Source organism: Protopterus annectens, chromosome 2.part1 (genome assembly GCF_019279795.1).
Source record: "Protopterus annectens isolate FY-2018-M chromosome 2.part1, PAN1.0, whole genome shotgun sequence".
Taxonomy (NCBI): Eukaryota; Metazoa; Chordata; order Ceratodontiformes; family Protopteridae; genus Protopterus; species Protopterus annectens.
This window is the reverse complement of record NC_056729.1, coordinates 658,378,666-658,395,799: the sequence shown is the minus strand read 5'-3', so window position 1 is coordinate 658,395,799 and position 17,134 is coordinate 658,378,666. Positions and strand designations below refer to the sequence as shown.

Here is a 17,134-nt window from a genome sequence, read left to right as displayed (position 1 = left end):
TATTCTATATACATTTCTGCATTCTGTATTCAGTCAAAATGCTATTGCACTTATACATTTTGAGTGTGAGGTAAGGATAGCCTCTGTATGATATCATAAATGCTACCAGAGCTGGGACACTCAACTAATCCTATCATAGCATTGGGTTGGGTAGGATGTGTAAGGTTAAATATCAAAAACTCCTTCAACTTCTCTGTAGTGATAATGCTGATGGAAGTTATAATAAGTGGAACCTAAAATGCTTCCCAAGAATATCACAAGCATACATGGTGTGCAATGTTTTACTTCTTTCAGACTTGACATATCCAGAAATGAAGGGCATGAGGTCCTGCATTCTTCATAGTTTACATGTTCCACCCAGTCTTGTCAAAGTATGGTCTTGTTTTAGAGATAACCTTTCTTTAGTACATGGAGCACAGTGATTATGCTCTACTATCAGTGAAAAAATGCATGTTAAGAACCTTTCTGATGTCCAAAAGGTGTTTAACAAGCTGTTGTTAATCACGTCTGAGCACCATTAAGCTCTAGTTTTGAGTCACAGTGTAACAGTAGCCAGTGCTAGCAGCTACAGAATAGCAGCAGAGGCTAAGATATCTTTAAAGGCTGTTAGATATGCACTTTGCCATGCTTTTAAATAAAGGGGGTCTGACAGGTTTTAAAGCTGTTAGTTCCTCAGAGGGTCACTTCTCTTTTGTCTGCTGTCTGTATGGCAACTCTAAGTGCTTTACACCTTTCAAAGCTGTAAAATACTTTGCTTTCCTACATTTTTTGGTAACTGGTAGTATACAGAACAGACAAACTGCATGCACTACAAAGATTTATGAATGTGCCTCTCCTACCATAACCCTTATTATGTGTTCTCAATATGACTGTCAAGATTCACATCTTCAGCTTCACTTCGCTCCTCTCTCTTGGTGAATTTATCGTGCATGTCTCAAACATATAAGTTGGTTACAACTGTCAGATCACAATCCTCTTTATTACTTCTTAGTGAGGTGTGCAGATCTATATGGGCACTTTACAGCTACAAACTAAACAAGAAAAATGCAAAAAAAAAAATCAAACATTAACACAGTAATAAGCAGACCAGAAGGGCAGTTTGACTCGAATATACACCAAAGCAATGCCATGCATATAGTGAATGCATGCAGTAACCTACAAGACCGAGGGCTGAGTCAAATCAGGTTCAGTTAAGCATCACTTCCAACATATTGCATTCTTATGTGACAACAAGCCACAAGCTTCTCAACACTCATTTTTTTAAGAACACATAAGGATTAACATTAACAGAGTACAGATTTGAGAAATGACATACTCAAAGTAGTGACATGCATCCTATGTAAAGAAAAACTGCATTGTTTGTTGGGACAAAAGTTGGAAAATTAACAGTCCTTCTATGATTTGCATGGAAGGGCATTTCCACAGTTTAGATCCACTTACTAAAATTACATTTAAAGCAGTTGCTGCTGACTTGAGGAAAAGGTGTCTGAAATAAATTCTGTGAGATGTAGAATGAGCAGAAAAAGTAAAAGGTTCCACAGAGGCTGGAAAGAGATGGAACTCCAAAGACCTACAATTGTGATTACTTATTTTTTTGAGTGGTACAGGATGGTGTAGGTAACCAGTTAGTATGGGTTATCGGTAATGGTCAAGCAGTGATGGTTCTGTTCTAGAAAACAGAAACAGAAACTGGAATAGCCGATATATCCAATTATTTAATACCTGCAACCTATGCATGCCAGTGGTTCAAGAAAGCACAGTTCATTTCATAATAATTCTTATTTCAGAAAATATCACTGAGGAGTACCGTCAGTCCGTAATGCAAGTCATTAGACTTTCATAGTTTTGTTGTTCAGAAAATGCATGTTGCTGCAAAATCAATTGTTCTGCTGATTTTTCAGTGAATTAGAGTTGTCTGGCTGTTAGTCAAAAGTACAGAGTTTGACCCCTTATAACTCCATTTGCCTAGTCTGTGACCTTGAGCAACCTGTAATTAAGAATCACATTGTGTGTGTTTGTATAAATACTCAGTTCCTGCACCTCAGTGTTTCACATTTAAGTTATGAGTTAGCCTAGTGGGTTAATTTTGCTGTTTCCTGCGTCAAGGATGTGGGGTTCATATCCTTCCCCTCCATTTTTACTTGACTCTGGTAGTTGGTGCAGAGGGTCAAGGTTGTGAGCTACCTGTGGTACAGTGGTTCCTTACCTCAACGTTTATTTAACTACTCTGTAACCTTGCACATGTCACTTAAGCACACAGTACTTTGTGGCACCTGGAAGTCAGGGCTTGGCTCCTCTATGGTCTCCTAGACTGCAAACCTAGTAACCATCTATGAACCAGAGTAGTTATGACACAAAGGAAGGAAAATGCAGTAACCAAGAGCTTTATCATATGAGCCTCTTCCTTTGACTATGCTGCATTTCCTTGTTTTGCTGAATGTTGCCAGAGTTTTTGTTATTTATATGGGAATAAATTGGACAACATGAAGTGTATGAGGTTTAAAACTAGTATTTCAATAACTAATATATTTTTTAATTTAGCTTGTTTTTTGCAGGCACTCAGGTGTGAAACGCAATGAATTTGGGTTACAACAGTTTGCCTAGCCCTAACTGTTGAAAAGCTGCTTCCTGTAGTGCGGGGTTTGATTCTCCCAGCCTGTGTTTGTCTTCTGTATGACTCTGAGCAGGTTACTTCATCAGATAGTATTCCTGGGTTGCTCCTGAAAATGAACACTTGTGTCCACTGAGCTGTCCTATTCTGTTAGCAAATGCACTGCACATTTGTCTTTTGAATTCCTACATCTGTCACATGGCTAATAATTAGTGCTTCACAATATGCGATTTGATTATGAATCCCAGCACATCTCTTGTGCTTTAATGGGCTGCCTCGTGCATTTTCACTAAATGAGTTTTAAGGAAAGAGACGTTTTCTGTTTCAAATGCTGTTTTCAATGTGAGACTGTTTCATTTTGTTTAGAACATGGCTGTCAGTGTTTTTGCAATAAAATCTGATATAAAAGTTTTAAATGAAATACAAATCTCTGTGATTATTGTAAAAGTAAAGAAGTTAATAGTATGCACAGGGACAGGTTTTAATATGGCTTTCTGGCAACTGGGGAGAGAGAGAGAGAGAGACAAGTAATCAGATACAGGTATGGCTGGCAGGGGCCTGGTTCATTGTCCTGCATAGGGCCCCATGTGATAATTATCTGACTCAATTGACTGTATCAGTATAGCATGATCAACCATTCATATAGGTCAGACCTGTGGAGAGTGATGCCACAGGGGATAACTATTCCTTTTTTTATCTTGTTAACAGAAACAGAAAAGACATAAGGAGGTCAAAATGAGATGTAAGTGTCCTGCAAGCATGCAATACTGCTGATTTTTGTATGATTTGTGGGGTGCTGAACAAAAGTGAATGCAGATTCTGTATTGTCCTTAACTTTTTTGTGTTATGCATTATACTAAATAATGAATTAATTGATTAACAGGCCTGGATTGTTTAATATAAACAAAACAGGTTGAATTTTAGTAATATGTTTGCATTGTCTTCTATACAGCATCCAGGAACCATGAAGGAGTTGACATTTTTTCAAGTTGTCTAATCTGCATTATTTGGAGTGCTGATCAGAACTGTCAGAGCTACACCATCCATTATCCAGTTGTTGCTGCTTAATACTGTGATACAGTATTCTCTACAAGATCAGATTGTAAAGAATTTCTCACTTAGGTCTGTCTGGCAGTTAGTGCAGTGAACTAAAATTTTAATTTGTTAAGGAGCTGCTTTTTGTGCCAAAGGGGGGTCTCTGCCACATGGTGAGTTATAGGAGTACTTGAAAAAAATATGGTGATCACTGAATGTGGGTTTCAACAATATGTTTTTGACTGAAAGCTTTCAATTTAAAGCCATTCAGTGACTCAACATGATTCTATATAACACAATGAAAAAATATATGAAGGTATGGCTTCAGAGTGGTAGGTTAGGGTTTACTTGAAAGGCCAGGAAGAGTGCAGGTGGAGATGGAAGAAGGGAAGATTCAGTAATATACCATGGTAGTGGAAGTAGAGATAGAAATGTTATTTGATAGAAAGAGTAGAAAATGCAGTAGGTCACCAATGGGCATAATAGAAGAGTATGGAAAATGTGAGGGTGCTTGTGGAAACAAGGATTCATTTGGAAGCAGTAAGTTAGTTCTGTTTTCTTGACAAGGGATGGGACAAGGGATTACTTAAGATGAATCACTGCTTAAGATGGCAAAGATGATAAGTAGACTAAAGGGATCAGGTGTAGATACAGAGTTATAAGAAACAAAAGTGAAAAAGGGAGAAGTGCAGAAACTTAAGAACAGGAGCTTTGAGACAGTTAAAGTGTTAATGAAAAAGGCAACAGATAAAGGAGGGAGAATTCTAATAAATAACATTATAAGGATGGAAGTGAGGGTGGTGCTGGGGATGAAAGATGGACTTTACTGAGGAGAAAATGATGAAAATTAGCGTTAGCGGCATAGCTGTTGGAGTCCAATAAGAAAGATGGAGTGTTTACAGGTTTCTTCAAAACAACTGTCTCAGTTTAGGAATGGACGTAAAGACTGCAATCATGAGAAGAATGAAGGACAGGCTTTTTCAGAAAGAAGGAAGCTATTGAGAAGGATGAAGGGCTGATTGATATCTGAAGAGTGATGGCGGGGGGTGGAGATGAGAGCATAGGCAGACCAGTAAATTGGATTTTGTTAAACTATGTGACAGTGGAGAAGGTGTCTGAGGAAGAAAGAGCAGACAAGGATATACCACACTATGAAAGGATGTGGTTGGAGTGACAGGGAGGGAAGTAGTGGGAAGAGGAGGACCTGGAACCCCTAGAAATGGAAGGGCTGAGAAAATGTGAATGGATAAAGAACATGGCAACCAAAATGAGTAGAAGAATGAGCTACAGAAGGAGCACTGGAGGGAGTTAGAGTGTGGCAGTTTGAAAAGTGTTTGGAGAGTAAATTTTATAATGAAATGGGCATATGTGAAGGATAAGAATGTAGATTGGTGGGAGGCAATGGTAAAAAAGGAGCAACAAAAGCGGATGCTATGGAAGAAAAATGACAGAGAGAGTGGGCAGTGGGCTGACTGCAATTTCATATTAACGGGGAAACTGTGAGCCAGGTAGAGAAACAGATAAAGATTAGTACTATAGTACGATGGGAAGGCAGGAAAAAGGCTGCAAGGTTGTTAATATGAAAACTGAAGGATCACAGAGAACAGGGAAAGGTGAAGTGAATAAGCTTAAGGTAAATAAGATAGAAGACATAGTGGAGGTCATTAAAGAGTACTACAGAGAATTATTTAAGTCAGGTACAAAAGATGAGGTATGAACGGACATAAGTGAATAAGCCTTGTAAAGAGCCTAAAATGTATTTGTCAAACAGAAGCAGAAAGCATTGTTGAATAATATAAATGAGGCAACAATTATTAATGCATAAAGTACTTAAAATCTGTAACATATGTGGACTGGAAGAGTACCTGATATATTTATATTACATGATGTGACTGCAAATAGAGAACAGAATGAGGGAGGTTATTGCATATGCTGTGAGTAAGAGGTCACCGATAGACATAGTGAGTGAGGTAGCAAAGGTGGTCTTTGTGAAGTGGAAGATTAAGGAGTCAGAAAACGACAGATCATTTCCTTTAATTAATCCATATGCAAAGTTCTTTTGTGATGGTGTTGGCAAAAAGACTGGAAAATGTAATTCTCATATTGGTAGGGGAGCAAGTGGGGTTTGTAAAAGTAAAGGAATGTAATGATCACTGGTGCCTTTTAATGAATGTTGTGGATGGGAGAACAGGAAAGGTAGTAGAATGGAAAGGTGATTTTGTTAAGTTATTTAGTCTAGGCCAACTCTGTAAATTTAAGAACTTTAGCACACCATGCCTGTCTGCAGCAACTGTTGGGCTGTACTGTACTTTGGGTGGCACAGTGGTGCAGTGATTAACATTGTCGCCTCACAGCAAGAGGTTCTCCGGTTCGATTCTCCGCTGGGGTGCCTTATGTGTGGAGTTTGCATGTTCTCCCTGTGTTCACGTGGGTTTTCTCCGGGTACTCCGGTTTCCTCCCGCATTCCAAAGACATGCATCTGGAGCATTTCTCCCCGGGCCTCCGCTGAAAACAGGCTCAGTGAAACCTAGTCGGACATTCCCGGTCAACAAATGTTAAATAAAATAAAATAAAAAATAAATAAACTGTTTCTTTACATTCCTGCAAATTCACCTTTATTACTTCAGTAATGCCGTCTATCCTTCTTAGCCTCTATTGCCCACTTCTTTTGCTTTTGATATTTCCTATCAGTATTTTATTTAGTGAATTTTGTCTTGTGCCAAAATATTGAGTTTTAGTTTTGCTATCAGACTTCCCAGTGAACAGTATGGATTTATTTCCTTAAAGACTAATTGATCTGCTGTTTTTGCAGTCCATGGAATTCTCAAACATTTTCTCCAACACTACATCTCAAAAGTATAGATTAGTTCAAAAGCATATATTTCCCTATGTATAGCCTCATTTATAGTCCAAAATCACAGCTGCAGATTATTACTGGGAAAGCCATAGCTTGACTATACAGACTGTAGTGACAGTGTGCTATCTTCACATCTTAAAACTGTATCCAAATTTGCTATAGCTTTACTTCTAAGAAGAAGTAATCTTTTAATTTCATTTTTGTCACTACCTACACTTATCTATATGCAACAATCAGGGCTTTTTTTATATTGAGCAGCAAACTAGCTTTTATGCATTCTACTTTGACCTTTACCAAAAAGCATTCCAGATCTTTCTCGGTGTGGTATTATCTGCATATCTAAGGTTATTAATATGTCTCCTGCAGTTGTGATTCCAGCATCTGATTGATCCATTTCAGAGATTCATAAGATATATATTCAGCATACAAATAAAACAAATAGGGTGACAATATCCAGTCTTGTTGCAGCCATTTCCCAATCTGGAACTAGTTAGTTATGCCATATTCAGTTCTAACTGCTACATCTTGTTATATGTACAGACTCCTTAGGAGACAGACGGAGTATCCTGATGTCTCCATTTCTATACAATTTGTCTATGTACAAAACTACTGTGTTATTGCTTACATTTCTGCCTTTTTGCTTGTGAAATGTTTTGTATTTCACCAGGGCTGAGCTTGAGTTTGGTGAATATCGATCAGTGCACTGCCCTGACAAATAAATACAACTAAATAAGCACATAAATAAACTTGTCACAGTCTGACATGATACATTCCTGAAACTTCCTTACTTTCTCTATGATCAGACAGATGTTGGCAATTTGATCTGTACTATGTCTGCCCCTCTAAACTAAGGTGCACATCTGATAGTTCTGTGTCCATATACTGCTGGAGTGTAGCTTGCAGGATCATATAATACAATGTTAAAGAACTGCAATTATTCAATAATGTCACTGCTTTTTAGCATGGCCCTTTTGGGACTGGATTATAAATCCACCTTTCACAACCCAGTGCCCCTTGCTGTACAAAAGTATAACAGCATTGATTCACAAGGCTTTAATTCCATCACCTTCTGATGCCTTTTTATCAGCAAGGTTTCTTCGCGTCCATTTAACTTCACTTTCCTGCCCTGGATGTCTGTGTATTGGTTAGAGATCATCCACCATGTGTATTATTGATATTAATACCCTTATCATGCAGATCTGCATAAACTCCTGACACCTCTTATTATTTCCTGCTTCCATTAGGACCCTCCAGTCTTGGTCTTTTATCATGCCCATTTCTGCCTGGGACTTTCCACGTATCACCAATCTTCTTGAAAAGATCTTTTCTTTGTTGTATTTTATTTTTCCTCTAGTTTTCTGACTCTTCATTTAGATATGCTTCCTTATCTCGTCTTAGTATTCTCTGAAAGTCTGTCTCAGTTTGACATATTTTCCCTATTTCCATTGGTCTTTTGCTGTATTTCTTTCCTTAGTCAATTATTCGGTGAACACATATAGTCATTTTGCCTTTTTAATCTTCTTTTTATTAGAAACAAGTTTTGTTGCAACCTCTAGACAGTTATGGTTACAATGCTAAAGTTGTTCTGTCCACCAGGTCTTATCCACTAAATCTGTCCTTCACCTTCACTCCATAGTCACTTAGAATATTGCTGAGTGAGTACCTAGTTGACTTGGATGTCTTCAGTCATTTTTTATTAATTTAATTTAAAAGTTTGCAGTAAGAAGCCTATGTCCTGTCAGCCCTGGTCTTTTTTTTTAATATTGACTGTATAGAGTTCTTCCATCTCTGACTTCAATGCAATGACAGTCTGATTCGGGAACTGGCCATCTGGTGACATAAGCACATAAAGTCCACTGAGAGCTAAGACAAAGAGCCACTTACACTTGCTTCAGTAACTCACCAATAACATAATCCAGCCAAAGCCAGACTCTTCCATATATACTTAACATCACTTGCTCACAACTATTAATCCCTGGAAGAGTGTACTAATGTGCAAACTCTTCCACCTATGAAGTGCTTCCACTGCCAATCTCCACTGACCAAAAAAAAAAAAATGCTGAGTAAATCAAAGCCTACACCTCTAGCACCTGACCAGTTCCCCTCTGAATATCTCAACCTCACTAATCGCTCCTTATCTTACCTCATTTCTATACTGGTAAATAGATCCATTATTGAACATTAAAAAAATGGCCAAACTGTACATCAGCATCCTGACTGGAGAGCAAACATTCTCCAGCAGGGTATCAATGTACAGGAAAAATGAGTATGCCACTTCACAGCAGCATATTATGCTGCCATGGAGCTTGGACTGCAAAAATCTTAATGGTCGCCATTATTTTACGATTACTAAGCAGCACATCTGCTGTTTAGCGAGTGTAAAGTATATTAAAAACAAAGAAAACTGAAAAAGAAAAGTGTGTGTGTGTGTGTGTGTGTGTGTGTGTGTGTGTGTGTGTGTGTGTGTGTGTGTGTGTGTGTGTGTATTTATGTCTATGTGTGTGAGTGTATGCATGCATGTGAGTGAAACGGAGAACAATCGAGTCATTATTTTACACTCACTAAGCAGCTCTTTTGTTGTTTAGCTAGTGTAAAATCTAAACATAACAGAAAAAAGTGTGTGTGTGTGTGTATATTTTTCTCTCTGTGAGTGAATGCGTGCATAACAGCGAAGTGTGTATGAGTGAGAGTGTGAAGAGTAAGAGCGATCCAGTACTGGCAGCAGCAGCAGCAGTCGAGAGGTTTATGTACCTCTCACCTCTTAGATAAGTTAACTAAACAGAAAGTAAATGAAAGGGGGGGAATAAAGGTTCAAAACAGGAACATATTCCTGCTTAAATTTAAAAAACTCACAAAGCTGCTGGAATAATAAGACTTGTGTTAGTATGCATTTTCTGAAGTAAAGATGTGTGTGGGGGAGGTGTCTGTGTGACAGAGGGAGAGACAGTGAGATGATGAAACACTGCAAGCAGCAGATAAGAGGTTTGCTTACCTCTTGACCTTTTAGCTCATGAAATGTGGATAAAGCCTGAAATACAGGGGGAACAAAGCTTCAAAATAGGAATAGATTTTAAATGTTATACTTAAAAAAATAAAAAGCAATTTAAATAACAGGATTTGTGTTAATATGAATTTCCTTAAGGAAATAAAACCTGAAAGTCAATTTATATCAATATTTAGTGAGTTCAATACCCAATAACTGGTAAGAAACCATTTTAGCAGTAAGGGACCAAAAACTAAAGCAAATATCTTGATATTTTTAAAAAGGCTATATTTTGGATGTAAAATGCTTCCTCTAATATCATTTACATATGCTACAGCAACTTTGAAACATTAGGTGTAAGAACTACTTTACATCCAAAATATATGTAAAAAAATAATATAGTAATAAAAAAAATAGTAAGTAAGTAAAACACAACAATTTTACAGACAGCCCATTGTCTAAGAGCAATAATTCCCTCAAGGGTGCATGATAATGTATAATTAATGGCCTTCCAAGGCATTACACCCTGGGCAAGCATTAATTCCACATTAACACACACTGTCCGGCATTATTGCTTGCATACATACCTGCCCACTATCACCAGTCTTATACTTTTATAAAAATGATATTATTTAGCAAATTTCAAATCCATTGCTATACTATCAAAAATCTTAGATACATGTATTCTCAAACAATTTTTTTCACCACCTTATGGAAATAATTTGATATCACCCACTCAGCATGGTTTTAAACCTATGCACAGCACTGATTCTGCTATTATATTTTTCCTTAACACACTAATGTTACAGCTGTCTTTTCTAATGTTACAGCTTAAAGACAATTATCCAATAACTGTTGAATTCTTAGATCTACCTAAATCATTTGACACAGTCTCCTACAAACTATTAATAAAAACTAGCTCAACTCATGTTATCCAGCACAGTCCTCAACTGGTTCTCTAACTATCTCACAAATAGATCATAAGCAGTTTGTTGGAAAGACACCTAAAGCACCTTTTCTCTCATTTCTGTAGGCATTGCTTAAGGTAATGTCCCTTGCCATATTCTTTTTAACATCTTATAAATGTGTAAACTGGGGAGAATGCCTATAATATCTCTGCTACATTTATGGCCATCCTACCAAATGGGACCAATCAATGCAAAGCTGTCCAACAGCATCAATGGCTTGACTTACAAAACAGTCTGAACTATTTCAACTCAAAACTTTACATAACATTATATACTATCCTAGAATATTACTGCTTTTAAATCATATTATCTGTCACTACACATGCTCCAAAACAAGATCTGCAACAACAGCACCTGAACAGATCACAGCATACTACACAACTCTGCAAATCAACAAACCAGTATGATGATTCATTATCATTCAGTTCATGTAGCCAGTTTATGGAACTCATTTCCACTTTTCATGAGCGGTGAAACTACATCACTAAAATACCAAACTAAACTAAAACATCTCCTTGCTACTTTTATGTCATGTTGTTATAAATGGTGAAACTCATAAATACTACAGTTTAATCCTCTCCTTCCTCCTTACTCAGATTAAATACTACAGTTTAATCCTCTCCCTCCTCCTTACTCAGACTAAATACTACAGTTTAATCCTCTCCCTCCTCCTTACTCAGATTAAATACTACAGTTTAATCCTCTCATTCCTCCTTACTCAGACTAAATACTACAGTTTAATCCTCTCCCTCCTCCTTACTCAGATTAAATACTACAGTTTAATCCTCTCCCTCCTCCTTACTCATACTAAATACTATAGTTTAATCCTCTCCCTCCTCCTTACTCAGACTAAATACTACAGTTTAGTCCTCTCCCTCCTCCTTACTCAGATTAAATACTACAGTTTAATCCTCTCCCTCCTTCTTACTCAGATTAAATACTACAGTTTAATCCTCTCCCTCCTCCTTACTCAGATGTTTCTAAACATTACCTTAACTTATCACTATACTCTAGGTTTTCTAAATATCTTTCTGAAATTATTAATCTCTCTATACCCCTTTTCAGCCATTTCTTACATCCACTGAACTAATACTGTACCCATATTCTCCTCACTCAGTCCTCTCTATTAGCAGCCACCTACTTACCAATAGCACATTTCTTCAACTCCATTTTGTCTAGATACTCTCTTGCTCAATGTTTCCAAATCCACTTAACCTTTACTCTCTACCACTCATCCTTATGAACTCTTCCTTCCTCCATGAATCATTTTCTTTCCTCATATTATTTACCTTCTTATTATCCTCCTTTTACAATCATTGCTTTCTCCCACACCACCACTCTGCTCTTGCTACTCCACTGACTTTCCTATATGTCTTTAACTTTCACATTCCTCAGTCTGGTCCATCTATATTATCTCTCTTAATTACTTGATCAAAACCTGTACAGATTTACCTGTGTCTCATACTCTGTATGTATTATCAATTTTTGTTCTTAATCTACTGTAATTTACTTAATTCTACACATAAGTGAGGAGACCGAGGTCTTATGTAAGTTTATATTATAGGAAGTAGGTTTTCTGTGGTTCCTATATAACTGTTCTCTTGATGATTAATTGATTTTGATTGTTATGTTTGATGTACTCATACTTGCTTTTAACTTAAAATCAGAGAAAATGGCTTCTAAATGTATACTAATGTCAGTTTTATTTACCATGTTTACCACTTTAAAATGTACTATGTACATATTTGTCTTAATAACCTACTGCTGATTTTTAAATGTTTCTACTAATGAGCTTTTCTTCATGGTACTCTGCTGAAAAGGAGAAATATTCTCAAATAGACTATCCTGTTATACAAATGAACTAAACAAAATACAAACAACTGAGGGATACTCAATTTCTTTTTCAAAATTCTTATCCACATTAGAAGATATGATGATTATCTGATATGAGATGAGCCATTCAAGCACATTTTAGCTCAGTGATTCTCAAAATCAATGTTTATCCTAGTCATCCGTAACCCCATCAGGCTTACTTTGCTTCATACTTCGTATGTTCCAAGTTCCAGTGGTGCATATCGCTTAGAAGCACTGGACTTAGTTTTCATCTCTGAGCACCACAGTAAGATATCTTTTCAGCTTTAATCCATTTGAATCACAACATTTAGCGCTAATGATTCTTTTCCTCTGCTCTTCACTAACAATACACTGAATAGTTTCACATCTTAAGGTGTCATCATCTGGTGCCATTTCAAAATGTCTCTGGTTCTTGATGTCCACAAGGTTTTGTTGGTAAAATACTGGAGTGGTATGCCATTACCAAAATGTCATTCAGCAGAAGTTAACATTTGAGTTTTTAAAAGAAATTAACTTTGGAGGGTGTTTGCAAGGAGACCCATGCCAATAGTGGCACTAAATGGGAACCAGTTTCACATAGTGAAGACAAAAATGGCATTGGAACAAGGCTGCTGGCATCTATTGAGACTTCTGTTTATCAGCTACACCAAATTTACATTAAACAGTCTGAGTTGTGATAACTATACAAGTATATAACTATATATATATATATATATATATATATATATATATATATATATATATATATATATATACATATATATATATATAAGTACCAAAACACTTCCAGCACTCAAAAAATGAGAAGGCAACACAAGAGTTTTATATATATATATATATATATATATATATATATATATATATATATATATATATTTTATTATACAATCCCAAAAAACAACGGTGCACGTTTCCAGTCCCGGTGCTCAGAAACCAAAACAAATACAAAAGTACCAAAACACTTCCAGCACTCAAAAATGAGAAGGCAACACGAGAGTTTAAGCATTTATTGCCAGCACAGTCTGCCCCACAGACCGGTTTCGCTTAAAAAAGCGTCATCAGTGTATAACCCAACGCATATACATCCTGCTTAAATCATCATGCATTTAAAGTGACAACTCAAATTAAATACATTCTCATACATATCAATAATCAGTATGCCACACATATACATGACCCCCATTTGAAATATAAAAAACATATTTGAACTCACATCATTAAACATATCATAAAATGTGGATAATAAGAATCTTGAATGATTATACTTATTAATATAAACCCGCAATAGATATGTCAATAATATATGCTAGTGGCATAACTAAATAAATTTCTAAATAGTTATCATATACCAAATACCAAACCTACTATTATTACAAAGAAATAATAATAACCTACATCTAATATACATAGATCTCACTAACAATGGACCACTAACTATCTGTTATCATAAGCTACCAATGGTCATTAAGACCTGGCTTGAAAAGAGCCCCCAAATTAACTATCCATCTACGCTCCTTGGATGTCAATATGTTATGTCTGGCTACTTCACTATTAGCCAGTGTGGTAAGTCTATCAATCCCTACAAAAACAAAATGTGCTGTAGGATGTGCCAAAATATGTTTATACAGAGCACTACGTGTTCTCTTACATTTTATATCACTAATATGAAGGGCAATCCTCTGTTTTAATGTACAAGACATCTGTCCTACATAAAATGCCCCACACTGACATATAGCCATATAGACCACCCAGGAGCTAGTGCATGTAATGAGGCTTTTAATATCATATACTTCCCCAGTATTAATAGATGTAAATGAACCTGTCTTGGACATTAATTTACAATATTTACAGTGACCACAGTATGTGCTACCTTTTATTTTGGGTCCAACTTCCTCTTTAGGGCTAAGCCCTTTCTTAAAAGATGATAAACTTTGCCCTATTGACTTCCCCTTCCTGTATCCAAATTCACATCTAGAGTTCAACAAGGTGGAAAAGAATGGATCCATATATAATATATTCCAATATTTGGATATAACTTCTTTAATCTTGGAAGTATTACTAGCATAAGTTGTAATAAACCTCACACTCTTAATCAAACCCCCTCTAGGACGTGAACTGTCCTGCAACAAAACCCCTCTATCCATTGTCTTAACCACTTTGTATGCTTTGTCAGTTGTCCCTTTATTATATCCACGGGCCACAAACCTCTGTTTTAAATCAATGGCTTGTCTATCATATTCCTTAATATTCGAACAAATTCTCTTAATCCTTTGGGACTGTGCAACTGGAATATTATTAATGGTATGAGATGGATGACAACTATGGGCATAAAGGATGGAATTTTTTGAAAAAGGTTTACGATATAATGAGGTAACTATTGTGCCATCAAGCACCTTTGTAACATTAACATCTAAGAAATCAACCGTAAACAAATCAAGTTTACCAATAAATGTGATACCATACTCACTGGCATTCAAATACCTTTTAAAACCATCCCATTCTTGCAAACTGCCATGCTATATGACCCAACAGTCATCTAAATATCGATGCCACATGACAAGCTGTCTAGAGTATGGAAAACCATCCATATATATGTATTGTGCCTCTAAGTATCCCATAAATAGGTCAGCATATATGGGGGCAAAAGTAGCCCCCATAGCCGTACCTTTAACCTGTAGATACCAATTATTATTGAACTTAAAGGCATTATGCTCTAACACCAGCTTTAGTAGAGATAACAAAAAATTCATCTCAGCCTCAGAGTAAACACCAGATTGTACCATCCAATAGTGGACCCCTTTTATACCCCCTTGATGTGGGATACTGGTATAAAAGGATTGTACATCCAAAGTTCCCAATAGAGAATCATTAGAAAGCTGCAAATCTTCCATAAGTTGTAAACATTGTTTAGTATCCCTTAGTCTAGCTCTAATTAAATGCAACAGGGGTTTAAGTTTGAATTAAGATACTCAGATAATGGTTGAATCACCGAACCTCTACCAGCCATTATGGGCCTATCTGGAGGGTTGTGTAAAGTTTTATGAATTTTTGGAACTAAATAGAAATATTGAAAAGTGGGACTTTCCACAGTGAGCTGTTCCACTAAATCACCACTAATAATATTCTGTTGTTTTGCATTCAAAAGAAAACTGTCAATAACAGACTTAAACCCTTCACTAGGATCCATAGGCAAAGAACAATAAGAAATTGGATCAGTCAACTGTTGTTTAGCCTCCTGTTCATACTGCAATTTATCCCAAATCACTACTGCCCCTCCTTTGTCCGCCCCTGTTACTATTATATTATGATTATCAACAAGGGACTTTAACTCTCGATGTTCATCCACTGTCAAGTTATAGAAAGAACAGCTAAAGATATCAGCTTGATTGATTTGTAACTCTTGTAACACTAACTGTTCAAAAGACCTAGACAAACTGTGATATAAAGGTTGAAAATTAGACTTCTTAAACCGAAAGGTAGCCCTTTCTTCAGTTAAATACAACCAGGTTGATGAGCAAAATGATATTTTAAATTTAAATTCCTACAAAATTGTTTAACATCATTAACTATATCATAATGTGACACAAAAAAGGAAGGCACATAACTAAGACCCTTATTTAACAACTTTAATTCACTTTCTGCGAAGGTGTACTGTGTAAGATTGACAACAATTTGGTTCACATTATTATGATCATCATTATGTTCTATTAGTCCCAACGAAACCGAATCGGTAGGGCCTACCAAATGGCCCGAAACCGCTGTTCCATGCTGTCCCTTCCGCTGTTTACGGCCTCCCCTCCTAAAGGGGTTCTAGTTTTCTTAGAAACAGGTGAAACTGACACCAATAAATCCCCTTGCTCAGTCTCAGTATCTGTATTAGAAAAACTAGATGAAATCTCTGATGCACTGGAAGTAGATTTTGGCCTCCCTAAAATAGATATATATATATATATATATATATATATATATATATATATATATATATTTATATATATGGGTCACTTCACCCTGTCGAAGGCTGACAATATCGAAGCTGATATTGTCGGCACCAAAATGTCGAAAGCGAAAGTCATTGTGCGTGTAAACAGAAATCTCCATAAGGGGAGATTTCCTGTTTACTGCAATGTAGTGCAATCTCGGAGTTGGTATATTTAAGCAGCAGGGGGTGTGGGGGTGCAGGGGGGCTTGTGTGTGTTCCATGTTTGGGGGTTTTGACATTTTTGTGTCGATTATTACGCTGTCAACAGTTTGAGTTTTCGACAGCATAATATAAACGCTGTATATATATATATATATATATATATATATATATATATATATATATGTGTGTGTGTGCATGCATCTGTATATCTGTGTATGTGTGCCCCACACACCCCCTGAAAATTATATATACCAACTCCGAAATCACACTAAAGTGAGGAAAAGGATACATTTCCCAAGGTGCACTGTATTGTGATCTCCATTCAAAAGCATCAAGTTTTCAAAAACTCGATCATATGGTTTCGACCATATGAATTTCAAGGTTGATCAACTGGTAGGGACCCATATATATATATATATATATATATATATATATATATATATATATATATATATATATATATATATATATATATATATATATATATATATATATATATATATATATATATATATATATATATATATATATATATATATATATATATATATATATATATATATATATATATATATCTATATATATCTATATACATATACACACAGTGGATATAAAAAGTTTACATACCCTGTTAAAATGCCAGGTTTCTGTGATGTAAAAAAATGAGACCACAATAAATCATTTA

General features: G+C 36.1%; 1 protein-coding gene across 1 annotated transcript in view; it reads right to left on the bottom strand.

The window, feature by feature from the left end:
* The window catches only part of EFR3B (EFR3 homolog B), a 2,101,782-nt gene that overhangs the window by 438,537 nt on the left and 1,646,111 nt on the right, over positions 1-17,134 (bottom strand). The gene's annotated exons all lie outside the window — the stretch shown is intronic.